This window comes from Netta rufina (assembly GCF_964035555.1).
Source record: "Netta rufina genome assembly, chromosome: W".
Lineage (NCBI taxonomy): Eukaryota > Metazoa > Chordata > Aves > Anseriformes > Anatidae > Netta > Netta rufina.
This window is the reverse complement of record NC_140139.1, coordinates 11,487,007-11,514,770: the sequence shown is the minus strand read 5'-3', so window position 1 is coordinate 11,514,770 and position 27,764 is coordinate 11,487,007. Positions and strand designations below refer to the sequence as shown.

Here is a 27,764-nt window from a genome sequence, read left to right as displayed (position 1 = left end):
GGGGCACCCTGAGCCGGTCCAGGACAGGCTCCCACTCCTAGCAGCCCCCTACAGGGGTGCTGGTTGGGCCCTGGCGCAGGCGCGTGGGAAGGCGGGCTGGGTGGCAAAGCGGAGATGCTGGTGTGGTACCTGCTCGGGGCAGTGCTGCGCAGTGTATGGGTTAGTCCTGGTGCGCTGGTGCAGGCAGGGCTCTAGTCTACCCGAGGCAGCCCGGCGTTGCTCAAGGTGGGGTGTCTTAAATAGGAGCTGTCGTCAGCAGTCTGTGCAATGAATGGCAGGAAGGCTCTGCCCAGGCACAGAGCGGTGGCGTGGGGCTCAGTTCTGCTCCTCCTCCTGCAGCTCGGAGGGCAGGAACTTGTACTGCTGCTGTACTGCCAGCTTCTTGCATGCCTCCTCCAGCTCCCGCTCCTTGTGCAGCATCTCCTCCTGGGCTGCAATGATCTGCCAAGGGAACGCAGTGAGATGTCTCAGCAGCCCATGGCAGTGACAGACAGAGCACACCTTGCTCTGCGCCCTCCCATCCCCTCCCACCTCATGGTTCCAGAGCAGTCCCTGCATCCCAGACCATGCTCCTTGGGAGACATGGGAAAGTGCAATGTGCCCTGCAGGCAGGTCTCACATCCAGGAGGCAGAGATGGAACCTGTGCCACCCCACACTGGGCTGCACCCATCCCTTATGCAATGCTCTGCCCTTTGCACGCATCCTGGATGCTGGTATGGCACAGGTGTCACACCAAGAAGGCAGGGTGTTACACTGTTAGGACATCAGGATGAGCATGATGAACACTGGCTGTGCCCACAGCTACAAGCAGCAGGAAGACCGCAAAGCCCAGCTGGGTGGGATGGGTGCCATTTCCCTGTCTGCAGCATTGTTTTGAGGCTCTTTGGGAACGTATTCTGTGTTGGTGGATGGTAGGACATGGCTGTAGTGGTGGCAGCCAAAGCTCCCCCTGCCCCACTGGAGTAGCCCCACTCCTCACCTGTGCAATTCCCCCCACCATCTTCTCCTTCACCACCACAGTCTCATCGTGGTCCTGAAAGGCAGCTGCCTTCTGTGCTGCCTTCACCAGATTATCTGATGCTCTCTTCACGGCGTTGCCGGCGGCCTGGAGTGGGAAAGAGGTGGGGAAACAGCATCCTAAGCCTGGGGCACAACTGCTGCCTTGGCAGGGGAAGCCCTGTCCCAGCAGGGCAGGAGAGGTGGCCGGGAGAGGTGGGAGCTGCATCCCTGAGGATGGCTTGCTGCCAGCAGCACTGCTCATGACCATTTCAGGCGCTGCTGCTCCCAGTCAGGCTCCTGTGGCGCTTCCCTCACTCTGCTCCCTTCTGAGTAGCAGGGAAGGGACTTCAGGGCAGCCTGGCTGACCTGTCCCAGATTTTTCCCTGAGGTGCCACACCCAAGGTCCCACTGGGATCCTTGTGTTAACCCCCAGCATGTGAGCATTAACCTCCATGCCATGGCCACGGAGGGTTAATCTCCTATGACAAAATATGTCCCCAGACATTAATGCCAGGGATTCGATGAACACATTTCAGGCATTCTCAAGCCAGACCATCAGCCCTGAATGCTCCCGGCTCAGCAATCCCAGCCTGGTGGACAAGAGCCCAGAATTATGCATGCATGCAGCTAACTAAGGTCCAAGCTACATGGAGCCTGCATCCAAGTGAACCACTGACAGTATGCAGGCAGGGAGCACAACCTTGTGGAGATGCTTCCTCTGTGCCATGGCCTCATACCACAGTCCCACATGCCCCCTCTCACCACCACCCACCCTTCAAGCACCCACATGGGTGTTCAGGAGCCTGGAGGAGGCAGCTGGGGCTCAAAGGCAGCCTGGGACTCACCTGGACCCTCATCATGGCCTCTGAGTCATGGTCAGCCTTCACCTTGCAGGCCACCAGGAGCTGTGCCGTGGAGGCAGCCACCTGCTTGGCTGACGAGATGAGCTTCTTCTCACTGGCGTGGCCCTGCACTGCCACGTTGGCGGCTTCACACAGGTTGTTGGTAGCAGCAGCCACCATGTGTGCCTGCAGCAAGAGAGTGTCAGAGGGGTGTGGGAGCCTCCCAGGAGAGGGTCCCAGGGAGGACACAGGACTTGGGATGGGGACAATCAATCAGTTTTCATGCCATATCCCAGCTGGTGGGAGAGGGAGCAAGCAGTGGGGATGCCTCCTCCACGGAGGCATCCCACAAGGGCAACGCATCCTCCTTTTCGGAGCAAGAACAAGGGAAGATGTCCCCTGCCCCACAGGCACTACACGACCTTGATACTCACGGCTGAAATGAGTCCCTGGGACCACTGCCCATCATCCACTGCATTGGCTGGGATGGCTCCCACCTGTGAGGCAGGAGAGGACTAGTGAAGCACGAGGGCTGCGGGCAGCCACTGGAGAAGGGAGGGAGCCCACCACAGTCCTAGATCCACCTGCCTGTTCCATGAAAGCTCTGCATCTTGCCAACTTCAGCCCCAGGGTCCTTGCTAGAACATCCCACCCACCTTCACCTCAATGTCTCTGAGCAAGCCCACCTTCAAGGGGTCAGCCCAGGACCCCACAAATTGTGCACACAGTGCTTTGGTACTGACTCACACACTGCTCCTTTCTTTCCCCTTCCCAGCCTTACCTTTCCTTGGGCCACTAATTCTCGCTGGGCTGCTGAGGCTGCCTTCACCAGGGCACTCATAGCTGCCGCAATAGATTTGGCAGCTTCCAGGATCTGCTTCTCAAAGTCCAGGCTCTCATCTGCTTGCTGTACACAAAAACAGGAGCGTGAGTCCTACACAGGGCTGCCAGGAAGGTGGCAGGGTGCTGAGGGGGGCACACGTAGAGCTGGGGACAGGAGTGATGGCTGTAGGACTCAGGAGAGAAGGGGCTGCCCCAGAGGGGGTTCAGGTGGGGCTCAGCACCCCATGCTACCTTAGGCTTGGCCCTTGGCTTCAGCTGCTCTAGCTTCTTAGCTGCAGCCTCAATGGCAGCCGCTGCCCCCAGCAGCTCGTTCTCAGCAATGACCTTGGGGTCTTCTGGGTCAACCCACTCCATCCCTAGAGAAGACAGAAACCAAAACAGGTTAAAGCCACATACGGCTTCATTTCTGATCCACCCTACCTCCTCCCATCAGCTGCTGAGCCCCAGGCTTAGATGCTGTCCCGAAGGTGGACAGAGACATGGAACTCACCTTTCATGGCTTCAGCTGCTTGGATGAGCTCAGTGACAGAGCTGGCCACCCACTTGGAGTACCCAGCCAGCTGCTGCTTCAGCTCGTGTGTTGGCTTCTGCAGGATCTGGGGGAAAGGAGCAGGTCTAAGCACCTTAGGGAGATCACAAAGCAGAGGGTGGACCCTACCTGGTAGCTCCTTCTGACCCTGTTTTGCCCCTCGCCCCCAGAATTCATCTGCCTGAAAAAGTACCACCAGTCCCACCTAGGGCCCATGGCACCAGCAGCCACACATTTCAGGCTGCTGCTGGTGCCACTGCAAAACAAGGGGACCCTGCAAGTCCATTTGAGGCGCTCCCCCCACAGAAAGAGAGCAGGAACCCCCACCCCCTGTGAGTATGTATTGTTCACTGTTTGCCATCCTGTCTCAAGCGACGCTGACTGGTCTCCTCCTGTGTGGGGACAGGACGATCTTTTCCTTTTCCTTGGCCCTGTTCAGTCCATGGTTTCTGGGACATCTTGCAGCACCGAGGTCCTCAGTTCAAGTCAGGGTCCTTCCAGCACTCAGCAGCTGCCCCCCAGGATCTCCTTTTCTCCCCCCTTCAAAGCACTTCAAGCTCCAGAAAGCCATCCCCCCTCACCGTTCCCCTTTCCGAGATTCATCTGCAAACACAAGCTGGGCATGGAAGGACCCTGGAGCCAGGTCCCAGCCCCTGCAGGGACATGTCCCCTTCCCAGAAGATCCCCCCTGCAGCTGGGATGGAGGGCAGGCATGTACACACTACAGCACACCGGAGGCCACACATTAGCTTGAGCAGGGATGAGTACAGACACAGATGGCGGGGTCCTGCCCCAAACCACGTAGGCACAGCGCCACCCCAGTGCTGGGCTGGGAACACGGACACGCTGCTCATGCTGAGGTTAGACACTGGCAGGCACACCAAGTGTCACTTTACTCACCAGCTGATGGGGGAAGATGGAGAAGAGAGAAGAAAGCAGTGAATGCTCTGGCAGAGACGTGCAGGCAATGGGGATACGCATGGGGTGGGGTGAAGGAGGTGAGATGGAGAGGTGGGGAGGAAGGCTCAGAGGTTCCAGGCCCTGCTACCATCACCACTTCATACTTCAGCCCTGCATAATTCCTGATGGACAGGCTCCTGAGGCTCCCAGGGCTGGAGGAGGCACCCGCACCCAGAGCGGCTCTCCTCCTCACCCCGCTTGGCACCTCACTTCTCCCCACCCTGAACTCTAACTGCAGTTCTCACCCTGCATTTCTCTGCTTTTGGTGATGGAGACCTATTGTTATTAAATACCAAGTCCCCATGGAGGTTCAAATTCCTTCCCCTCCCCAGTGAAATATGCTGCTGGCTTACTCTTTTGCTGGGAGCCAAGTTTTCCATTCCGAGACAAATAACTCTCTTGAACTCTAACCACTCCTGCTCGCACACTGAGGCGTTGGTTCCCAAAGGGACAGATCCAGCATACATACAGCAACAGTCTTCACTGATGCTGGGGGGTAAGGCAGTATCCTGTCCATAACCTTCCCTTCTACATCCCTCAATGTGGGGCAGGGCTCAGCGCTGCAGACTGCCCCATCAGCACCTCCTCATCCCTTCTGCTTGCTGCCTTCTGGGAACCTGCTGCCCTCTCATAAATGTGACCTCTGTGCTGGCTTCCTGCATTCACAGACCACAGTGCTGCAGAGTCTGGAGGGTTCCTAACTTTATTTGGGACTTGTGTGGGGCCATCCCAGCAAAGTCATGGCAGTTGCATATGGCAGGGAGCCCCCAAGCTGACAGCAGTGGCCAATTTGCCCTCGTGAGCATGTCTGGACAAAAAGCAGTATTATTAAGTCTATCATCTGCTCTGACAAGGTTTTTAAAATTGCTAAATGGTCTCTTTCTAGAGGCCATAAGCTTACTAAGATGTACCTCCAATGAATGGGATGGACTGCATGTATGATATTCAGGAGACATTGCATGACAGATGGAAGCTTACACCCAAAATGCAGTGGAATAACATGCTTCTGCAAGTAGTCTGACCTTGGGCACTGCCACAGTATGTCATTAGCCCAATCATCTGTTAACAACAGGTCACCCAGAGAATTTCACCTAGCATTTCAGTCTTGGCTGCGATGACTTATGAGTGGCTAAAGCATCTTCCAGAAAGACATTTGATCTAGATGCAGAGTATGAAAAACTCACTGCTCTTTGTAACTGTATCCCAATGGTTATGTCTTTCAGATAAAACCATCCTTTGATTTCCCCCGTCTGGCTTCAATTTCTAGCCCTTGGGTCCTGCCTACCTCCCTCTTTGTTCTTAATCCCCTTTTAACCAACCTAGTGAAATTGTGCTGCATAACTGACCCCATGCTTGCCCTTTTTCCTTGCTTCAGGTCCAGGGCTATCATCAGATCTACAGGCACACACTCTGTGCATCCTTGCAGCAGGATCAGCTCTTACAATCTTGCCAAGAATGCAAACCACTGGAAGCACTTCACTGAATCCTTTCTTCCCAACTCTTGGTTAATCTAGCCTTAATTCGCTTCATATGAACTACACTGATCTTGTAGGACAGCTAATTAAAGCAGCCAACTGAAGTACTCGGGAGGACTAAGCTGGAGGAAGACTGGATCAAAAGAGTGCAGCTGGCCTTTACAGTCAACACCTCTGCCACTGCAGGCACTGCCTGTCTCGCACACTCTTGTGTAAGCTTAATGAGCTCTGTTTTCACACTGGCTAAGTTTCTCACTCCCACTACTCATAATGGAAGCTGCTTCAGGATTCTGTTCCTGTGTTGTAAATTTCCAGCCTCTGTTTATGGCCAGTTAATCTCCATCTGTTGTTACCCAAATACTTTTCTTCAGAGCTTGTTGATCACTCTGACATCTGCTTCTGTAAGTAATTATAGGCAGCCCTCCCATCCCTCCTCACCTTGCCTGCCTAAGCAATCAGGGAACACAGGAGGTGCTCCTTTCCTGTATGGGACCATCATGGGGATGGAGGTGAGCCACACGCTAGGTACAGGGGCAAGGAAGGGAAGAGGAATCTGGCACCTGCTTTTTCAAGATGATTTTGACATCAAATGTCTAGGTCAGGTCAAAGCAACTTTAACAGCATTAGCCCAGAGCACTGCAGCAATGAAGAGCTGTGCAGTCTCAAGGCAGCCAGCAGGTCTCTCCTTTATGTCAGGACCTGAAGGACAGGCAGCACGACCTGCGTGCCAGTGGCCACCGCACGTTACCTCCTCCCCTGCGCTCAGCCCCATAGCAGGGCTCACCTTGGGTGCTTCAGGGACAGGCAGTAAGGGGGAGCACACTAAAAGACCTCAGAGGGAAGAGCTGCAGAGCCCATAGGAAGTTGGGGATCTGGGGAGCACCCCGGTATCTATGGGTGGCCTCAGCAAACCATGGGAATGGGGCTGGGGACACTCACCACCAGCACGTGCTCCAGCAGCTCCAGGTAGCCACCAGCACATTCCCTGTCAAAGCGCAGCGCCCACTGCCGCACGTCCACGCTCACCTCCAGGTGGTAGGCAGCCTCCTGGAACCCAGAGATAGCGATTCGCATCCAGATGCCTCCCCTGCCACAATGGGGCTTGTGGAGGGCACCCGCTTGTCCCCCCAAACCTGTGCCAGCCCCACGTCCCCTGACTACCCACACGGCACCTTGCAGGTGTGCAGCATATCCGCGATGGCACAGCAGCTCAGATTGGCCGTGGCGATGACATCCTCCTGCCGACATGAGTTGCCAGCGGCCACAGCTTTGGCCGTGGCCATCGTAATGCCTTTTGTCATTCGGATGAAGTCTTCTGGGGTCGAGACCTGGGCAGGAGGCACTGAGGAGGAGAAGACCTGAGAACAGAGAGTCAGGGGTGAGGCGCAGGGCAGCAGGAGGGCAGGAGGCCAGCCACAATGCTGTGGCTGTACTCACCACCAGCTCTTGATGGATGTGCTCTATCGTGGCCTCCAGCGCACGCTTCCCTTTCGTGGCCTCGTCTTCGACAGTCTTCACCATCTTCAGCAAGGAAGTGACGTTGGTGACCATCACCTGTGGAAGGGAGAACAGAACTGGGAAAAAGCCCCAAGAAAGCTCTGGAACGCTGCCAGCACCTGTCCCTCCCTTTGTGGTTTGGTCCCAAACTGTCCCTTCCTTCTCCATACTCCACCTCATTTTGATCTCCCACTTTGTGTTGTGCCCTACCTTTTATGTGTCCCCTTGCCCTGACTACCTCCCAGTTGTCCTCCCATCCCTAGACAGGCACAGAAGCACCTTCCTGCTTTTTCTAGCCCTCCTGCCCCATTCCCTTCTCCCCATTGCGCCCCAGTGCAGACCTTGGCAGAGTTCTTCAGCTGGTAGACAGTGGGGTCATCCCCAGCTTTGCCAGCAGCTGCTTTGGTGGCACTGATCAGGTCCCCAAGTGCCTTGGCCACATCCTTCACAGCATTGATCAGAACCACCTAGGAAGAGCAAGACCAGGGTCATGGCTTGCTGTGGTCACAGTCAGGCTGTAGGTGGTGTGGCCCAGCAGCAGAAAATTAGGGCACCCCAGAACATGCCATATACATGGAGTTCAAATCAGCCAGTATCAGCTCTGTATGAGCTGGAGGGGGAAACAGCCAGTATGACCTGAACTTGCAGGTCTCCTTGGAGCTGGTCCACAGCTTACAAAGATGCAAGACAGAGGGACAGAGCCTGCCCCACCTATCCTCAGCTGAGCAGGGGCTGGCCAAGGTGTTTTACCCCCCACCCTGGTACCTGTGGTCAGCAAAGGTTTCCGAGTTCTCCTGACTGAGGATCCCTGCTGTGGCAAACATGATGGTGGTGTCGAGGTCAGCGATGATGCCAGAGACGGCGCTGGCAGCAGTGATGCAGGCTTGCGTCCCACGGTTTCCAGCTTGCAGGGCTGCCAGTACATGGGACACCTGCATGGTACGAGCAGGGTGACTGAGTGAGGCAGAGCAGGCTCATGCAATCCCCACCACACACCTCTGACACCTCCCCAGGATAAATCAATCCAAGGAGAGGTCTCAGGAATTGTATGGTCTGGACACCCCTTCTTAGCTTCCATTTATTTTTATCTCATACCTATCATGCTTGGGGGTGCAGGAGACATTGGACTCTGCTACTTTCCAAACAAATAAGGCTAGCACCTTATCAGAATGTTACAGCTCATTCCTTCTGTAAGCGCTAAATTCAATTTCTGCACTTTGGCAAGCACTCATAAGAGAGTAAGTTTCCTGATGGAAAGTAAGGTTGGAAAGAAAGAACCTACAAGAGGCCCTGGGCATGCAGACGTGCCAGACAGTATGAACCAGCATTTGTTTTGCTTTTGTAATCTTGCTTGCAAGCATTGCAGCTCTACCCTTATCAGTTGGATTTTTTAAACCATTTTTTGTATGTTATTAATCACTGTGCTTTTTAGACTGGCTGATGGGCAGGATGCTTTCCATTGTACTAGCAAAAGACGCTGGGGATATTGATCACCTAGCATGAGCTGCAGGCTTACTAGAGACGCAGCAAATGCTACACACACCTCTGCAATGGCTGATTTAGAGAGCCCTGGGCTGCCACCAAGGTGTGGAACAGTCTTTCTCGGCAGGCCATTACCAGCACTTCAGCAGGTAGCACCCGGCCATTGCAGTTACCCATTGCAGCGCAAGTTGTTGTTATGGTGCCAGGAAGGGAACCCGTCCCACGCCCCACCAGCTGAATTGTGCCAGGGCAAGCATGGCCGAGAGAGCAGACAGAGCCCAGCAGGACAACAAGAGAACCCAAGGTGGAGGCTCAAAGGGCACATGGCTCAATCTGGCATTCCTCCCAGCACCTGCCTCCACTCTCCTGTTACCTGCTCCGGGACCCTTGGGGCAGCTCACCTTCTCGGAAACCTTGCACGCACTCTCTATAAGCTCCTTCTTGGTATAGGCATCGCTGGGGCTACACTGCAGGGCTCCAGCCTTGGTCACCAGGGTGGTGCAGCCGTGACCCAGCTCCTGCACCCGGCACTTGATGTGGGAGCTGATCTGGAGGCAAATGGGTGCATGAGAGAGCCTGAAGGGAACTAACCCCTGCACCCATCATACCTGATGGGACACACCAACCACCCCACCCAGCCCCTCTCCACCAACCCTCTCACCTCCTCGGTCTCAGCGGTGAGCGCCACTGGCTTGGCCTCTCGCGCCAGCTGCCCATAGTCGTTGGTCAGCTGGTTGGCCAGTATGCCCAGCTCGTCTGGGTTGGTGGTGGATTTGGTGACCTGCCGATGGAAGAAGAACAGGGCTCAGGTGGGCCCTATGGTAGGACAGGTAAGCAAGGAGGACAGCTGCCCTGCCTGGGTGAGACTGCAGCACCACTTTCTGCTTCCTGTCTCGAGTGGGGGTGAATAGGAGTGCAGTGGCAGCCTTGCTGGCCCCTGCACCCACCATCTCCTGCACAGTCACTGCAATAGCCTTGTCCGTCTTCACCATCGTGATCTGGTAGTCCACAAAGGTCCCCTCTGGCTTGCCCACTGGCCCCTCATCCAACTGCAAGAGAACATCAGGAGAGTTTGGCTCCAGCCCCTGCCCAGAGACACTCCTTGATTACAGCATGGCAAGAGACTTGTGCTTCCCTGCTTGGGGTTATGCCCACTATGGCCCTGGGCACTCCCTCCCCAGACTGGCCCTCAGAACTCCAATGGGGAAAGATCTAAACATCTTCCTGCATCTCTCCCTGCCTCTTTGGTTGCTCAAGTGCAGTGCCTCTCCTTCCCAAGCAGGACTCAGAGCCAGCATCCCAAGGAAGACAAGAAACGACAAAGTCCCACATAGGGTTTGACTCTGACTTCTCCTTTCCTTCAGCCCCAGCCCTCTCTGTGTTCCCCTCACCTGGTTTATGGCCTGGGTGATGGAGTCCACCATGTCCCCGACAACACCTGCAGCGCTGGCTGCCTCGTTCAGTGTAGTGGTCAGGTCCTCCGCAGCCTCCTTCATCATCTGCACAGCTTCTTCCAGAGCCTCCTGTGTCTGGGCAGCTTGCTGCAAGGAGGAGATGGAATGAGAGAAGGAAGCTGCCCCCCCAGCAGGGACACCAGACACTTGCTATGGATTTTGGTGCCCAGCATGCATGTATGACATGTGACAAATGTCTGAGGCTCACACTGTTGCCACATGCACCTCCTGCTCACCTTGGGGTTCCCACCAGCCTCCTTGGCGGTGTACAACATCTGCAGGGCAGATTCAGCCAGCGTTTTGGTCTGGTCCAGGAGGTTCATCTGCTGCTGGTGGTTGGGTGTCTTGGAGGCAGCACTGATAGCTGCCAAAATGAGCGGCTCAAAGTACTGAGCCATCTGGGACACCTAGGGAAGAGCAGTGTCAGTAGCTCCTAGCACACGCTGGTCAAAACCTCTCCTCCTGATGTGGACTCCTCCATACGCCTGGTGCCTGAACACCCTCTCCCCATCCCTCCCCTCCCATTACCTTGTGTCCCAGCTGTGAGGCCTCAGCCCGCGCTGCACTGGCCACAGGCTCAATCAGATTGTTGATCTCCTGCACAGCTGTAATCATCTGGTTGTGTAAAGCCTGTTGAAAAGAGAGTGCATGGCAAGGCTGGCCTCGCTGAACTCTGCTAGAGAGGAGTTAACCTGCTGCTATTAAGCAAGGCTCCAAATTCCTGATTTCATCGCTAAACAAGTTCTGTCTCTAAGGGCTGTGTGACCAGACAGCCCTTCCCAGGTGCAGCACAGCCCTGCTCTGTTTCACTGAGACAGACATGCAGCAGGGACACAAAACTTGGAACAAAGGTGCTCTATCCAGCACTAGGCTGGATGGATGCAGGCCTCCTGCTAAAGACCCAAGGAGGGTTGCCAAAGCCCTGTGTGAAAGCAGAGGAAGCCAGCAGGGGCTCCAGAAAAGGATGCTGCTGCCCCCCACTTACCTCCTGGGAGATGCCTTCTCGAGGGGCCAGCTGCTGGCTGCTGGCTTCAAGGGAGGGCTGGTCTACCTCCTGCATACACCTGTTCAGGATGTCAATGGCCTCATCACACTCCCTCTGTCCAGGAGCTTTGTCCCTGCATGACAGATGGATTAGCATTGTACCAGGCTTGCCTGGTGCTACGCCACCCCTTTACCACACAACTCGACTGGTGCTGGTGGGGGGCAGGACCCCTCTCCTCAAGCAATCTGGTGTTAGAGCCAGGCACCACAGCCCCACCAGCCCGTGCTCACCAGCATGTGTCTCCCATCAAACCATTTCAGTGCTGCAAGAAGGACAGCACCTTCCATCCCATCCCTTGCCTGCAGCAGCCAAGGAGAACAGGAGCAAGATGAGCCAAAACATCATCTTGGAATGAGTCCAACTGGGGGTACTGGTCAGTGGGGGCTCTGGCCAAGCACACCAGACTGGCTGAGAGGGTCCTAGCCTGCCCTCACCTCATGTTGGTGATCAGCTTCTTGATGGAGTCTGAGACGGTGCAAGAGTGGCTGGCCAGCACTGACCACTGCAGTGGGTCCTTGGGGTTAATGGCCAGGGAGCGGTCAGTCTGAATGAGGCCAGCAGAGCTCTCCAGCATGGTCTTGGCAGATGAAACGATGGGCTCCATGGTTCTGCATCCCTGTGCAGGGAGATGGTGGCCCAGTGACATGGATGGACAGGCATGCATGGGAAGTTACCCCTTCTCCTCACCCAGGAGCAGTCTCTTGATGCCCAACGCTTGCTGCTGCCTCCTCATTGCACCCTCCAGACATCAGCTCTGCTCTGGGTCCCATCCCACGCTCCGCAGGGACTGGTGCTGAGGCATGCAGCTCCTCCCCACCCTGCAGCAGCTCCCACCACAGGCAGGCCACTCCTCCCTGCCCCGGTGGCACCCCACCTCAGGACTGATCTGGGCAGGAACAGTGGCAAACTCCGGGTTGGAGGCGAAGGCTGTCAGGTTGTCCATGGCCTCTATCAGAGGAGCTGTGGCGGTGCGGCACCGCTCCCGGTTCTCCTAATTGAAGGTGCCGTCCAGGGCCTGGTGTGCAGGAGAGAGTGAGCAGTTATCCAGCCCTGAGCATGCCCCACATCCCACCTACCCTCCCGTCTCTACTCTGCCTGCCTCTGCAGGGCCACCCGTGCTGCCCCAACACACCTTGATGGTCTTCACCAGGTTGGTGGTGCTGTTGGCCACCTCCTTGGCCGACTGGACAAACTGCCGCTTGGCAACGGGGTTGGCGGTGCGGAAGGTCAGGCGGCACGTGTTGCACAGAGCCGAGGTGTGCTTAGCCACAATGGTGGCTGCTGACAGCACTTGTGGAGAAGAGCAGATCGAGGCAGGATCCACAGCATCTCCCCACTCTTGCAACACTCCCTTTTAGGCAAGAAAATGCCCATCACGGTGCCCCACCTCATATTCACCTGTGACTGTGTGCAGGCAGGGTCCACTAGGTTCTGGCAGGCCATCTGGATGGCTTGGTTAGCTCTGGCAAACTGAGTGGGGTCTACCAAGCCCTGCTGTCCAGCCTGGCTGTTGGGATCAGAAACTCCCACCAGGTAGGCAGCCTGCGAGCACAAGAGAGGCAGTGAGGGCTTGTGCCAGGGCAGAGGCAGGAGAGGGCTCCCAGCACCAGGCACGATGCATGGGGATGGGACTGAGCGCGTCTCACCTGAGCTGCTGCCTCTGTCAGCCCACAGAGAGCTTTGGAGGCAGCGCTGACGGACTCCCTGAACTCGGGCAGTTTGCTGTTTTTGGCATTCTGGGAGATGCCAGCCATGGACTCATCCAGCACCTGCAGGATACACAACCACCAGCTGGAGACCACCTCCTGCCTGGTGCTCCAGCCTCAGAGCTCACTGTGCTCCACCAGCTGAGCATCTAATCCAGAGGAAGACACTCACCTTGGAGTTCTCCATGACACTGTCCAGGCAGTTGAAGTAGGACATGTCATTGACAGCCTGGGTGGGGTTCTCCAACAGCTCCTTCACCGCCTAGAGAGACAAGGGTGTTGTGTCAAGGGGAAGGGTTTGCACTCTCCACATCCCACACCTTGCACTCACAGCTCCTTTTTGCTCTCTCCTGCCTCTTATGGCACAGAGGAGCTGCTCCTCTCCCCACCCCAGACATCTCAGCACCCAGCCAATTCCAAGCCCCTGGCCTCCAATTCTCACCTCCAGCTCCCTCAGGGCATTGTCACACTCTTTCTGTCCTGATGCCTGCTGGATGCACATGGTGATCAGCTGATTAATGCTGTCAGTCACAGCCCTGCCAGGACAGGGGAGAGACATACCTGGATCAGTGCCAACTTCACCGCCCAGAGCTACCACTATTGCAAACACCTTAACCTGGCTGTGGAACATGTCCTGGTGTAGGAAATGGGCAGAGGTTCTGTCTGGAGGACATTCCTACCTGCCCAAGGGTCTGTCTCTTCTGATAAGACTGTGATAGAGCAACAAGGTCAGGATGACGTTAGATAAATGGTCTCAGGATGGCCCCATAGCAAGCTGAGCTCCATGGAGGCAAACACCAGGACTCGTGAAGTTGCAGACCCAGCACAAACTTTGGCACTTGACCACCTCCCTCCATGCAACCTGAGCAGTTCCTCCTACCGTGCAGCTGCTGCCAGCTGATTCTTGTGGTTGGGGGCTGCAGGGTCAGCAGAAAGTGCCTTTGCTGCCAGTAGCAGCTTGCTGGAGGACATGGAGATGCTCTTCAAGTTTGACAACACCTGCACCTGGTCTTCCTTGTTCTGCAAGGAGCCAAGAAGAGTAGTCACCTACAGCAGGTTCCCAAGCTCCATGCCCACCCTGGTTTTCTCTGGTGGTTTCCAGGCTACGCCAGTTCCCTTCACTCAACTCATCTACCGGCCATCAGCAGCAAGTGTTTGGTGACAATGATCACTGAATACAAGCCACTTCCTCCCCTGCTCTTGCTATTTTGCCCCTCTCCAGACTCCATCTCACAAATGGTGTTAGCCACAGCTGCTCACAGCCTCCCACAATAATCAGGACTGTCAAATGGGCGTTCACTCTCACCGGGCACAGGCTGGCCATCTCCACTCCTGCCTGCAGGAACTCATTGAAGCCCTGTCCAAATTTGCCTGAGGACTTGGCCAGGTCCTGGGGGGTGCCCCGTGATGCCTGCACCAGCTCGTTGGCAGACTGGTTGAGTCCTGCTGCTGCCTGGTTCAGCTGGCTCTGTGCCTCCTGGAAGGTCTTGGTGCTGTGAGGGAACTGGAGGCAGGGAGGGGGTCAGGAGCGGCAGAGGAGATGTGGGAGCTGGTGGGTGAAGGTCTAGCACCCTCACACATCTGGGGCCATTCTGGAGAGCATCCAGCACAGCTGGTGCCCACCACAATGCCTGCCCGCCCCCCTCAGCCCTGGGCTGAGCTCACCGAATCCACCAGCAGCCTCTTGTTTGCCTCTCCCACCATGCGAATGGCAGCATCCACATCCCGCTGCCCGGGCAGGCAGTTCACACAGTGGTTCAGCACTTGCGACACCGCCTTGGCCACCTGCAGAAGATGAGAGTGGTGGCTGTCTTTCAGCCATCCCCGGCAGCCTGCCCCAAGCCTGCAGCCACCCCATGGGCCCCAGTCCCACCTGGACCAGGCACAGTTGGCTGTTGGGGTCTCTGGGTTTGGCCACCGCTTTTCGCGCCTCCTCGATGAGGTTGTTGGCCTTATCTATGATGTCGCTGGCACACTTCAGAATGGCACCCTGTGCCTGTGGGTCAGAGGTCTTGGCTGCTGTTATAAATTAGACCACACAATTTACTGGTCTATTGAAATTATTTTATTAATCAAGTAAGCAGACACAAGCAAAACAGTGCTGGGCGGCTGGGGAGTCTCCGCTCCACCACAGCACGCAACTTCCCCTTTCCAGTGTCGCTGTTTTATAGCATTGAAGTTCCGGCTTGTCGAGACTTGTCAAGACTTGTCGAGACCTGTTGACTTGTCGACTTGTCGAGACCTGTCCTGAGACTGCGCAGTCTGTTGTTGGGGGTCGTTATTCTTCCTCCAGTGATCATGCGTTGTGCTTGTGTTCAGGTGGGGGCAAAACAGGATGTCTTGCTTTGTCCCCTTGTTACAATGCCGTGAGTTGTGAAACCTTATCTCCTCAGTAGATTCTTTAAATTCTCAAGGACAATGAACAAACCCCTACTAATTTATCACAGCTGCCACACCACGGGCAGCCTGGCTGAGTGAGCGCAGTGCCTGGGCCACTTCCCGGGCAGCAATGCCTGCCGTGGGGGAGAGCGGTCAGTCAGTGAGAGCCTGGCCCCTTGCTGGGGCCCAGCTGAGGCCTGACAGCCAATACCTGTGTAGTTCTCGTTGCCCTGGGCCACCTCGCCCAGGAGGTGAGCAATGACAGAGGTGACGGCCTTGGTGCCAATGGAGAAGTGTGCCCCAGGTCCTGGGCACACTTCTCCATATGCAGAGCAACCAGTGAGCAGGGGTTACACCTTACCCAGCCAGCCCCCAAAACCCTGTGCCTGCTGCCCTGTGTGCCCTTACCGTCTCTCCCAGCAGAGGCTTGAGCTTGCCATCCCTGGTGGCTGCCTTGGCCTCCTGAAGGTCCCTCTCCAGGCTCTGCACCAGGCCCAGTGCTGAGTCGATCTCCAGGGGCCCACAGGCCTCCTGTGCCTGTGTCGGGGAGAAGGAAGAGCAACTTTGCAGGGAGCTCGGCCCACAAGGAGGGCCATCCCCAACTGCCTGCCCTCTGCACTGGGTAGCCGCCAGCCTCTCACCTTCTGTGCGGCTGTGCGGAGCTCGGCCAGGGCCGCAGCCAGGTTCTTGGCACACTGGCTGAGCTGCATGGTGGAGGCCTGGTCAGTGATGGTGGGCACTGTGGCCTTGGCTGCAGCTACCATTGTGAGATATGTTCATCTGATTCGTGTCAATAGAGAGCAGTTCTGTCTGTCTCTGGGTCCTGCACTGGCAATTTAATTCTTCTACAGATGTGGTTTCTTCCCTTTCCTCCCACAGATGTGGTTTCTTCCCTTTCCTCCCTGTGTCCCAGTCTCCCCCTCATTATAGTCAAATTATCAAATCTTCAGAAATATTCCTCAAATCCATGAGCCTATTTGCTTTTGTTACTGATTCTGAACTCTTATTCCTAACAGTTACAGCCTTTTTGCCTCCTTTGTGGTTGATTTAGCACTGCTATAGATGTGACTGGAGTGTCTCTGTGGATGGTCTGTGAGGAATGATTTAACTACTCGTGAAGTGTCAATAGAGAGCTATTTGTATTTGTATGTTCTTTCTTTGAAGTCTCTGATGTCTGGGGGTTTCAGAACAACTGCTAACAACTAGTGACTGTTATGGCTTCTGAATGGGACACTATGCAAGCCCCTGATATCTGGCCAGGTGGCCAGGAGATTAAGGAGAAGAAAAAAGAAGCTGAAGGACGGCTAGGAGACAAAACTTGCAGGGGACGCTGTGTAAGCTTTTGACATGCTGCCAAGGAGTACAAAGGGGAAGGACAAGAAAAAAAACCTGAGAGGAAGACTACGAGCCTTCAGCATGAAAGACCCCCAGAGACCCCCAGGGGGACCACCGGAGACTGATATGCATGCTCCAGTAGGAGGGTTTGGATCCCGGAAGCTAATTATAATAACCCAGGTGTTTTTTTTTTAGAAGTAGTAATAAATATGTATCAGCCTAGGAGCATAAAAATCAGCTACTTGATGTAACTGGTGTGCGTTCTGGTGGAGCGGAGACTCCCGGCGCACCCAGCGCTGTTTGCTTACCTCTATTCCTTTAATAAATTGTAAACTTTGATTATAATCCTATTTTGGGACTGAGCGATTTATAACACCATCTTCCCACTGGGCTGTCAAAAGAAGGAATGAGACAGAGCACTACGCAGTTGTCTCCTACCTGCCTACGGCCAACAGCAGGTTTGGGGGTACCTGCAGGAAGTTCTGGCTGGCGGCAATGAGAGCCAACTGGGCGCTGGGGCTGTCCGGCTGCAACTGGCTTCCTCGCACACCCTGCACCAGCATGGGGATCTGATCTGCCACCACCTGCGACCAGAGAAGAGGGTCACTGTGGGCACAGATTGCAGGTCCCTCTGGTGAAGATCCCACCTCCAGCCATGCAGGCTCTGGGTGCCGAACCCGCCCCCCCTGCTGCCTGCAGCACGGCCATCTGCAGATCTGACTGCTAGTGGCTGTGGAGAGGGACTTTTTGTCAGGGAGTGTAGCAATAAGACAACAGCTTTAAATTAAGGTAGGGTAAATTTAGACTAGATATAAGGAAGAAATTCCTCACTTTGAGGGTGGTGAGGAACTGGAACAGGGTGCTCAGAGAAGCTGTGGATGCTCCATCATTGGAAGTGCTCAAGGCCAGGATGGGACTTTGGGCAACCTGGTCTGGTGGGAGGTGTCCCTGCCCATGGCAGGGGGTTGGAACTAGATGGTCTTTAAGGTCCCTCCCAACCCAAACTGTGATAAATTAGTAGGGGTTTGTTCATTGTCCTTGAGAATTTAAAGAATCTGCTGAGGAGATAAGGTTGTACAATTTAATGGCCTTGATAAAGGGGGAGGATTAAGCAGATACCAGGAGGGGGTGTTGGGTAAACATCCTTGAGTGAAACCAGACTCTGTGAAATTCCTTACCACAAGACATCCTTTTTGCCGCTTCACTTCCCCCACCTGAACACGAAGCAGAGGAACAACGACCCCCCTCTCAACAATAGACTGCGCAGCCTCAGCCAGTTCAACAAGTCCTGATAAGCCGGAATTCAACTGCTATAAAACAGCAACACTGGAAAGGGAAGTTGCGTGCTGTTGCGGAGCGGAGACTCCCCAGCCGCCCAGCGCTGTTTTGCTTGTGTCTGCTTACTTGATTAATAAAATAATTTCAATAGACCAGTAAATTGTGTGGTCTAATTTATAACAATTTGGTGCCGTGACTCGGATGAAGGCAAATCTGATTGAAAGACCTTCGGAGGGGGCGCCCCGCTGATTTCAGCGGCCTTCGCTAGGACTACTTTCATTCAAACCCTTCACCGACAAACCCAAAATTAGACACAAGCAAATAAAACCGGTAAACCCCAGGCAACCTTTGTGCACGAAGCCCGAACGAAGACCCACGGGGTGGGTAAGTATAGGCCGGTGTTCCGTTCGGTTGGGGTTGGGTTTCCCAGAGTGTGACAACTGAGACGTCCAATTGCGGACGAAGCGAGAGCGGACCCCTCGGTAGTGCGGTTCCCACATCCCGCGAGGGACTGGGCCACGAAAAGGGGGAGCGTGTGTGTGTGCGTGTGAGGGCACTCTGGAAGATGGGACAGAAGAAGAGTAAGCCTTCTGGTCCCATGGGTGGGGTAACGTCTGATGTTAGGTTACCCCGGGATTAATGATTAAAAATTGGCAGGATTCCCCTTTTAGGCGGGGAAGGAATAAAGTAAAAATGATACATTATTGTGTTGAAGTTTGGGGTGGTAAACAGATTCGAGGAGACCACCTTTACTGGCCTGTATTTGGGTCTTTTGAAGATTGGGTTTGTCAGGCCTAAATATTTATGTAAACTCAAAGGAACCCTTTAGTCTAGAAGAAAGTGAGTATGTGCACCTCTGGATAAATTCAGATGCGAGGATGCATCTATATCCTCTAAAAGAAAAAGGAGGGCGGGATAAAAAGAGAAAGGACTTAGAAGTCCCGACACCACCCCCGCCCTATATTCCACCGCCCGCACCAACGGCTCCCGTCCTTAATGGACTCCCCGAATTAGCTAATCCAGGAGAATCGGAATCGGATCATGAAACACAGGGGCCGGTAACCAGAAGCAGGGCAAGAAATCAGAAATCTGCTTTAAGGGAGGGATTATATCCTCTACGAGAAATAGCGATGGGGGGACCCCAGCCAGGAATGGGATACGTGGCCATCCCCATTAACTCTGGGGATGTCCGAGATTTTAAGAAAAGGACAGGAGGACGGTAAGCAAGCTTTAATGGCAACTGGCATAGTGTTTGCAGCTGCTGAGGAATAATTCTAACTGGAATAATAACTGTACATTGTATATTGTATATATAAAAGCCCGGGCATTTTTGTTAAAGTATTCTTTTATTCATATGTTAATATGTAAATATGTAAATATAAGAACTGCCATTGAGGTGTATGTCTAAGGGAACAAAATTTGCCCAGGCATATTATCGGCTCATCAGGTTTAAATGTCCTCAGTGTAATTGTCAACAGGCAGTTAATTTACAGTGGTTTGATTTTATTTGTGTATCTATATATTGTGAGTTTTGGAGGGATTGGGATTGACTAGTAAAGAGCTTCTAGGAAAACAGTGGAATATTAACCACTGTAGATTACAATAGGAAAAGTTCAAAGCAAAGAAATCCCGAGGAAAAGCCCCCTAGGGTGTATACTAACACATTGGAGGGATATAGTGGGGTGAGAGGGTACAGAAAGTAAAGAACTCTTATCAAATATTGTAATCAATGGTGGCCACTTTATAAACTAGAGGATGGAGCGGAGTGGCCCCTAAATGGAACTATTAATTATAACACCATATTACAGTTAATGTTGTTTTTGTGGAAAGAAGGAAAATGGGATGAAATATGGTATATTGATTGATATGTTGTTTCAGTATCTTGGAGGGAAAAGGTATGGAATTAAGTTGGACTCTGATTGAGCCTTTGGTGTTGGTATTAGAAAAGTACGGGCTGGAGAAAGATAAAGGAAGGGTTGCTGAAGGTGTTAAAGGTGTGGCATGTAGTATTTAACAGAGCTGTTTGAAATTGAATGAGCAGGGAAAGGTGATGTAGGCATTATCTAAGTAACAGTCTAGAAGTTTTGGTATATTTGCATATTTGCTGTGATGTTTGTTCAGTTTCCCAAGCATCGGGGAGGGGGGGAACAGCCTGCTCCACCAGGGGCCTCTCCAGCAGCCGCAGGGGGGCTTCAGCTCCAGCGCCTGGAGCGCCTCCTCCCCCTCCTTCTGCACTGACTTTGGTGTCTGCGGGGGGGTTTCTCGCTCTCCCAACTGCTGTTGAGCCGCAGGGTTCTGTTCGTTTCTTTGTCTGTTTGTTTTCGTGGATGTGCTCTCACAGAGGCACGGACTGTGTTGCTCATGGCTTGGCTCTGGGCAGCAGTGGGCCTCTTTGGGGCCAGATGAAATTGTCCCTTATCTACCATGGGGAGGTTTCTGGGTTTTTCTCACGGGGGCTGCCACTGCAGTTTCCCACTCTCACACCCCTCACACCACCCCCGAACCTTGCCAGCAAACCCAATACACTGGGGCAGCTAAGGCATTACTGACTTGTAAAGCTTCAGGGATTAAATTAACTAATGAAACCCTAAATGTGATGGGGGTAGAAGGTACTGGGATAACAGTGCCACTTTTGGGGAATACTAAGCTGAGACCAGGGGATAAAATGATCACTGGGCAATTATTGTATGTATCCAAGGCGGAAACTAACTTGTTGGGAAGGGATTTGATGATTAAATTGGGCATTCAAATAGTAAATTGTTGGACTGGAATAACAGTGTTATTAATGGAGTGCTCTCAGGCCCTGAGAGCAAACGTATATTCACCTCTGACTGGAAAGACTCTGAAATGGGGGTGGAAGCAACAATATAGGTGGACAATTTTACCTCAGGGGTTTACAGGGGCCACCTATCTATTTGGGTAAATTCTAAAAAGGTTTTGGAGCAATTACAACCTCCCAAGGAGGTATTAATGTTACAAATATGTGGATCATTTTAAGGAAAATGGATACTCCCCAATGGGAGAGAAATGCTGAATAAAGTGATAATGAGGCAAATATTAACTGTTTTACATCAGAAGAGTCATTGGGAGGTGCAAGCAATGTGTGATGTTGTTCTAAGAAAGCATGTCTGTGTAGGAATATATACTTTAGGGAAGCACACATGCAGAGGATGTACTATATGTCAAAAGGTAAATAAAAAAGGTCTTCTGTAACCTATCTAGAGGGGGACGGGAGCCAGGGCTTTGACCTTTCCAAAGTATACAGGTAGACTTTACTGAGTTACTTGTTTGTCCTAATTGACCATGTGACTGAATGAGTGTAAAGCTTTACTGCAAGGATTAAAGCAGGCCTTAGAGATTGAGTGGGATTTTCACAGCCCCTGGCACCCCTCCCCTTATGGAAAGGTAGAGCGAATGAATGGTGAAATTAAGAAACAACTAACAAAACTTATGCTGGAAATTAAGGCTTCTTGGGTAAAATGCTTACCCCTTGCACTGTTAAACATATGGATGCAGCCCAGAACTGATGAAGGAATTTCTCCTTTTGAAATGCTATATGGTATGCCCTATGACTTGGAATTGCCACTTGATCACCCTCAATTCTAATGAAGACTTTGAAAGAGACTCTTTTTAACACCACGATGGGGAAGGCCCCTATGTTGTTTTGCTTACTACAGAAACAGCCGTTTGGACTGCGGAGAAAGGATGGACACATGCCAGCCGTGTTAAAGGACCCATCTGTGACGAGAAGTGGGAGATCGCTCCAGGAAACAAAGACCTGGAGCTCACATTGCGACGAACTCGATAGGTACCGTGGGTTAAAGTAGAGGCTCTCCCCTGAAGAACACTACTGCTGCCGAGAAGAACTAAAACCTCGTAGTTGGCTGCAACCCAAATGACGAGTGAGGCAGAGGAGTGAATAAGTGGGGAAAGAAATGGGCCTCAGCCATTCCTATCGGTATTTGGGGGTTCTCGCAGTGATTTCATCCTGCATAGCGACTCAACACCACCCCCACCAACCTTCTAAATGGACTTTAAGTCGATTCGAAGATCAACAGGTTATTGCAACCCAGATAACATCGGGGGGGGGGGGCAAGCTTTACTTCTACACTATGTCAGCTGATCTCGAGGCCCCGATGCTGGGAATATGTCGGATTTTATTTCTGCCCAAGTTCTAACCTGGGAAGGGGGTACTGTAAATGCCTGAACGTGTATTATTTTGCATACCGGGGGTGTGAAACCATTGCTACAGACTGGACACTCGGGGCTGGTCGGGATAAATTCTTACAAGTGGGATATGGGCTGCAAAGTTGTAACCGACAATTGGATCCCCGTTACAGGTGGTGAGGGCATGGTATAGGGTATACAGGAACCTTCCACGGAAATAAAGAAATTTGCAAGGTTCTATATATAAATATAACAAACTCGGACGATACTAGCTGGGTACTAGGAAAAATGTCAGATTTTACGAACACGGAACAGATAGGGGAGGACTCATACTAATAAAGAAGGGAAAACCCGAGACTTCCAAGGTAGTCGGGCCTAATAAAGAGTTACTAGGGGAAGGTTTGGTTGTCCAGACTGTAAAGATACCTGGGACTGCCCAACCTACTACAGTGTTTTCTAATAAGTTGACAGAGTTATCCTTTCCCACACTGCTTCCAAGCATTGTGAAAAAAAGAAAGGGGTTGTACCCGAGGAGATAACTGAAGGGTACTGGCTATGTGTAAGTGTTAAGCCCCCATATTCAAATTCTTCCAAGTGCAATTGGAGTCAGGAAATCGGGATAACTTTGACCCAAGTTACGGGAAAAGGTAGATGTATCGGCACAGTTCCAAGAGATAAAATGATCTGTGCCATGCCACTGGAAAAAAAAAAAAAAAAAAAAAAAAAAGTGTACCAAACACACAAATGGTTAATTCCTGCAAATAACATTAGGTGGGTATGTTCGTTGTTGGGAGACACTCCTTGCCTAGCTTTAAAATTGTTTAACACATCTCATGATTTTTGTGTACAGGTGGTCATTATACCAAGGATTCTATACCACACTGAAGAGTATATGTATACCCATCACACAGTGGCTGAATACCATCTGGTAAAGATCATACTGGGGTGGTAAGGGATACAATGACTAAATTGCGGGAAGGATTAGAAAAATGCAAAAGGGAAAATGAGGCTCATCAGAATTGGTATGAATCCTGGTTTAATTATTCACCTTGGCTTACCACACTATTGTCAACTATAGCGGGACCTTCATTACTAATAATAATAGCACTGACTTTTGGACCATGTATATTCAATCAAGTAATCGCAATTGTGAAAAGTCGATTAGAAGCTGCTCATCTTATGCTTGTGCGTGCTAAGTATGAATCTCTTGAGCAGGAGGAGGACAACGCAGAAACTTTGATGCTCAGTAAGCAGATATTGCAAAAATTCAATGAACAAAATATGTTAGAAAAAGAAAAAGGAGGGATTGTGATAAATTAGTAGGGGTTTGTTCATTGTCCTTGAGAATTTAAAGAATCTGCTGAGGAGATAAGGTTGTACAATTTAATGGCCTTGATAAAGGGGGAGGATTAAGCAGATACCAGGAGGGGGTGTTGGGTAAACATCCTTGAGTGAAACCAGACTCTGTGAAATTCCTTACCACAAGACATCCTTTTTGCCGCTTCACTTCCCCCACCTGAACACGAAGCAGAGGAACAACGACCCCCCTCTCAACAATAGACTGCGCAGCCTCAGCCAGTTCAACAAGTCCTGATAAGCCGGAATTCAACTGCTATAAAACAGCAACACTGGAAAGGGAAGTTGCGTGCTGTTGCGGAGCGGAGACTCCCCAGCCGCCCAGCGCTGTTTTGCTTGTGTCTGCTTACTTGATTAATAAAATAATTTCAATAGACCAGTAAATTGTGTGGTCTAATTTATAACAATTACCATTCTGTGATTCTCTGATCCCAGGACCATTGATCAAATGCTCAGAGAGAGTCAGACATGAACCTAGCCACTCAAAAGCCTTCTTGCAGGCATCCTCCCCGGAACCCAGTACTCTGTAACAAATCCTGGAAGCATCCCTAACTCATTTACAGATACCACACCCTACTAATATTTTGCTCAATGTGCTGCATGACACTAAGTCAAGTTTAAAAACCTTTAAAAAGCCCTCACACTGTATTTGCTGGAATAACTGTTCTCCTTAAAATAAGGCAGCTCAGCACAAACACGCTAAATGGGAACATAAACTACAATTCTCACAGCAGCTTTTCCCACCATTTTGCTCAGAGGCCTGCAGGCACCCAGACCCACTGGGAGTGGGGAAGTGCCGGGACAGGGGCCTGTGCCCCCCTGTGCCCCTTACCTTGCAGCTCTGCACCAGCTGCTGCTGCACGACAGGGTTCTTGTTGGAGGCAGCAGCATACTGTGCGGCAGAGATGGTCTGGGTGGCGGAGGCAGCCGCTTGCTTGGCCACATGCTGCCAGGGGAAGGCAGGGATCAGCTGTGGGGACAGCGTGGCTTGGAAGCTCCCCACCGCAGACCAGGGTCCTGCTCCCCTCTAAGCTTCTCCTGCTGTGCCTCTGCCTGCCACAGAATCACCAGCACCTCTGGTGCTGGAGATCAAGTTCAGCACTACAAGGCAACACAGTGTGAACATGGAAAAGGGGGACGCTGCTCAGATATTGTGATAACAGCAGGAAGCAGTGGAGAAGTTTCTACTGGATGCAGCATGGAAACGTAAACTGTACAAAAGGGACATCACCTCTCCAGAAAGCATTGGGATTCAGACTCCTGGCTAGGAGCAGTTCGCATACCGTCCCTGGTCCCACTCTGCCTCCCCTGCCCAGTGCTCACCTCCAGCTTGTGCACCAGCTTCTTCTTGATGGCATTCTGAGCCGCAGCATTGGTGGCCATGCAGAGCCCCTCTGCTGCCTCCCGCAGCCACTGCTGCTGCTCCTCACTGTCCAGGTGGGCTGCAGCTCCCTGGGCAAAGCAGAAAAGCCATTTCACCTTCACGCGACCCCAAATCTCTCTCATTTTCCTGCCAGCAGCTACTGTGTTTGCTCATCAGCTCAGTGCAGGACCTCCCTCTGGAACCGTACACCTCACCCTGGAGCTGTGCAGAGCATAGGAAGCAGCCCCTCTGCTCCAGCAGCTCCTCCTGTGTGCCACAAATCTTTGCAGCCTCCACCATCTTGGCAGTGGCATCGGCCAGGATTTTGGCTGCGCTCAGCAGCTTGCGCGAGTTCTCCAGGTCTGTCTCTCCCTCTGCATAGGCTTTGATGGCGTTGACGAGGTTGGAGGTGGCCTGAGCCAGAATACGAGCCTGCCGCACCATTTCCCCTGGGACAGAAAGGAAGGGTGGCCATCAGCAAGTCCCAGGGGCTCCCTGATACCTCCCCACTCCACCACACCAGCCTCCTGTCCTTGGTGCAACCCTCAGGCACAAGACCACAGCAAAGGCACAGCAAACGGGCATGGAAGCACAGCCCCAGAGAGGCTGCTCCATCTACCTGTGCTCCTTCAAGCCCCCTACCCACTGTGCTCTTCCCCAGGTGCCACCAACTGCTCACTCTCACCTGCATCACCCATATGTTCTCAGTGACACTGAGGATGGTGTCAGTGGCCTGGTCATAGCACCCGATGGGCTGTCCCCCCGTGGCATGCTGCTTGATGTGCTGTAGCAGGTCATTTAGGGCCTGGTTGACAGTGGTGGCTGCCACCCCCACCTGCTTTAGCAGCTGGTCATCGCTGGTGGTTGCCTTGGAGGCCTCCACACAGCTCTCTGCTGACTTAGCCACCAACTTGCTGGCCTCGATCAGCTGCTCCTGGCACACTGGGGAGCTGATGGTGGGAGCCACGACTGCAGGGGAGGACAAAGCCCAGGCAGCTGCTACCATGCAGCTCCTGTTCTCCACCCAGCAGCCCATAGCCCAGATGACCACTGTCCCCAACCTCCAAAGAGGAGAGAAACCGGGACTTCTGGTCCCAAACCCAGTGGGGTGAGGGTTGGTGCCGCTTACCTTGGTACAGGCCACCAGCTGGGAGGTAGAGAGGGCGCACTGCGTAGCAGCCGAGATCACCTGCGCCTGCAGCACCGAGTCCTCCGTTTTCTGAGCCACATTCTTGGCTTTGAGTACCAGCGCTGTGGCAGTGTTGGCTACAGCCTTGGCCAGCTGCATGAGTATGTCCTGCAGGGATGGAGAAGGTCAGCGCAGGATCTACCATGGAGCCAGATACGGCCGCTTGCACAGCTCTCGTGAAATATTCAGCAGGGAAACGATCTCAGGGGGCCTTTCTGCCACCTCAGCCTTGCACCAAACTCCTGAAGCAGCTTGTGCGGCTGGCAACACCTCAAGCACATCCCTACAGTGTGCCACAGCCTGAGATGCGGCAGCTCCTGGTACCAGGACACTGCCCTGGCTAAAATCACCTCCAGGAGCAGCTCGGACAACCTTCAGCATCACCTGTGATGCTGCCACAGGAACAACCTGCACTGCATCCCTGATGGTACCGCAGCAAGAACCTGCGTCGAGGCACTGTGCTGCTGGGATGCCCTGCCAGCAGGCAGCTTTCCTCGGAGGATGCCCGAACCGACAGCACACTGCAGCCATCAGGACTTGCCCTGACATCATGCTGCTGGCATCCACCAACAGGAGTGCTAAACAGAAGGCAATTGGGGCACCGAGTGCGAGGCAGGGAGTTCGGACAAGGCGCTTGTCACATTAAGAGGTGTAGCTGATTAACCGTTATGGGCCCGGTCGGATTCAGGGTACTGAACTATCACAATCACAGATTTCACCAATAACGCATTAACCATCTGGGGTTCAGTCGGATTCACCAATAACGCATTAACTGTCTGGGGTCTGGTTGGATTCAGAACACTGAACTATCACGGTCACGGATTCACCAATAACGTATAACCACCCTTACCCTAGTTGCACTTAATGAGAGTTATAACAATGCAATCAAGTGTGATTTATTACAGCAACAGGTACACAGGTTCTTTGGATTGCCAGTGATAGTGACTGTCTGCAAAAGCAAGCTAGCATGCATGAAATACACAGGTGTTACAGGTGTTACAGGTGTGCAGCCTAGAAATAAACACGTTAAAAGGATCTTGGTGTGCACAAGAACAATCGAATCCCCACCTGGTCACAGAGCCTAGCCGTGGTGTCTCCACTCCACTCTAGGCTCCGTACTGTTCCTTAGAGCTAGCACAGCAGGTTCCCCCAGCGCGATAGCATCTAAGGTTGGAAGCCTAGGGAACGCTCAGGTAATTCAGCTACGCCCTACCCTGAAAGCCTCTTCAATGCTGTACATTTTCTTTAAAATGTGAATGTTAGTTTTATTTTCCTAGTTACTTCAGGCAATTACACCACAGCGCTGTGCCCAAGGCACAGCTCCCCAGCTGCTGCATGGGCACCCTCCCGCTGCAGACAGGAGCTAAACTGCTGCCAAGCCCCAGTTCTCCTTCTGAGGGCTAGCTTGCAGAGCGTAAACGAGGCAAAACCACCACCAGGCTCTTGAGCAAGCTCTAAAGCTGCACCCTGCTACTACAGTGAAGCCTCTGGCTACCAAGCAGAAATGTCACACTGCCTCCTCACCTTCTGCAAGCAAAGGCTGCTCCTGCTGCCATCTATCACCCTTCCAGCCAGGACAGCAGTCTGAGAGCACATGCACCGAGCTCGAGCCCTCAGTTTCCAAAAGCACAGCAGCTGCCCAAGGCAGAGAAGCAGCCCCCCAGCAGAGGACCCCAGAGGAAGGAAGCAGATATACTTGAGTCTGGTGGCGGAGGGGCAGGCTGCCCTGCACATCGTCCTCCAGTTCCTACATCTGCCCCTTGGTCGCACTGCCCTCCACCAGCTGCATGAGGCAGGATTGCCAGGTGTGCAGTGGGGGCCCTGCAGGCTGGAGATGCCTTATTGGCTCTCTCTCCAGGCTTTT

General features: G+C 53.0%; 1 pseudogene across 1 annotated transcript in view; it reads right to left on the bottom strand.

Moving 5' to 3' along the window:
- Positions 1-315: 315 nt before the first annotated feature.
- LOC311220856 (talin-1-like) overlaps positions 316-27,764 on the bottom strand; it is a 43,300-nt pseudogene continuing 15,851 nt past the window's right edge. The window contains exons 17-57 of the transcript in view: positions 25,798-26,008; positions 25,397-25,680; positions 24,994-25,160; positions 24,672-24,800; positions 24,181-24,294; positions 16,990-17,131; positions 15,854-15,969; positions 15,621-15,749; positions 15,424-15,537; positions 15,279-15,346; positions 14,707-14,844; positions 14,499-14,618; positions 14,140-14,337; positions 13,714-13,853; positions 13,276-13,369; positions 13,006-13,095; positions 12,774-12,896; positions 12,526-12,669; positions 12,260-12,418; positions 12,002-12,142; positions 11,562-11,743; positions 11,068-11,200; positions 10,611-10,712; positions 10,319-10,489; positions 10,020-10,169; positions 9,576-9,677; positions 9,290-9,409; positions 9,030-9,176; positions 7,912-8,078; positions 7,713-7,806; positions 7,488-7,613; positions 7,087-7,203; positions 6,822-7,007; positions 6,589-6,696; positions 3,176-3,281; positions 2,917-3,041; positions 2,624-2,749; positions 2,277-2,339; positions 1,846-2,028; positions 981-1,106; positions 316-441 (exon numbers count right to left, since the gene is read on the bottom strand). The product of the transcript in view is annotated as a talin-1-like (transcript). The remainder of the gene's footprint in view (positions 442-980; positions 1,107-1,845; positions 2,029-2,276; positions 2,340-2,623; positions 2,750-2,916; positions 3,042-3,175; positions 3,282-6,588; positions 6,697-6,821; positions 7,008-7,086; positions 7,204-7,487; positions 7,614-7,712; positions 7,807-7,911; positions 8,079-9,029; positions 9,177-9,289; positions 9,410-9,575; positions 9,678-10,019; positions 10,170-10,318; positions 10,490-10,610; positions 10,713-11,067; positions 11,201-11,561; positions 11,744-12,001; positions 12,143-12,259; positions 12,419-12,525; positions 12,670-12,773; positions 12,897-13,005; positions 13,096-13,275; positions 13,370-13,713; positions 13,854-14,139; positions 14,338-14,498; positions 14,619-14,706; positions 14,845-15,278; positions 15,347-15,423; positions 15,538-15,620; positions 15,750-15,853; positions 15,970-16,989; positions 17,132-24,180; positions 24,295-24,671; positions 24,801-24,993; positions 25,161-25,396; positions 25,681-25,797; positions 26,009-27,764) is intronic.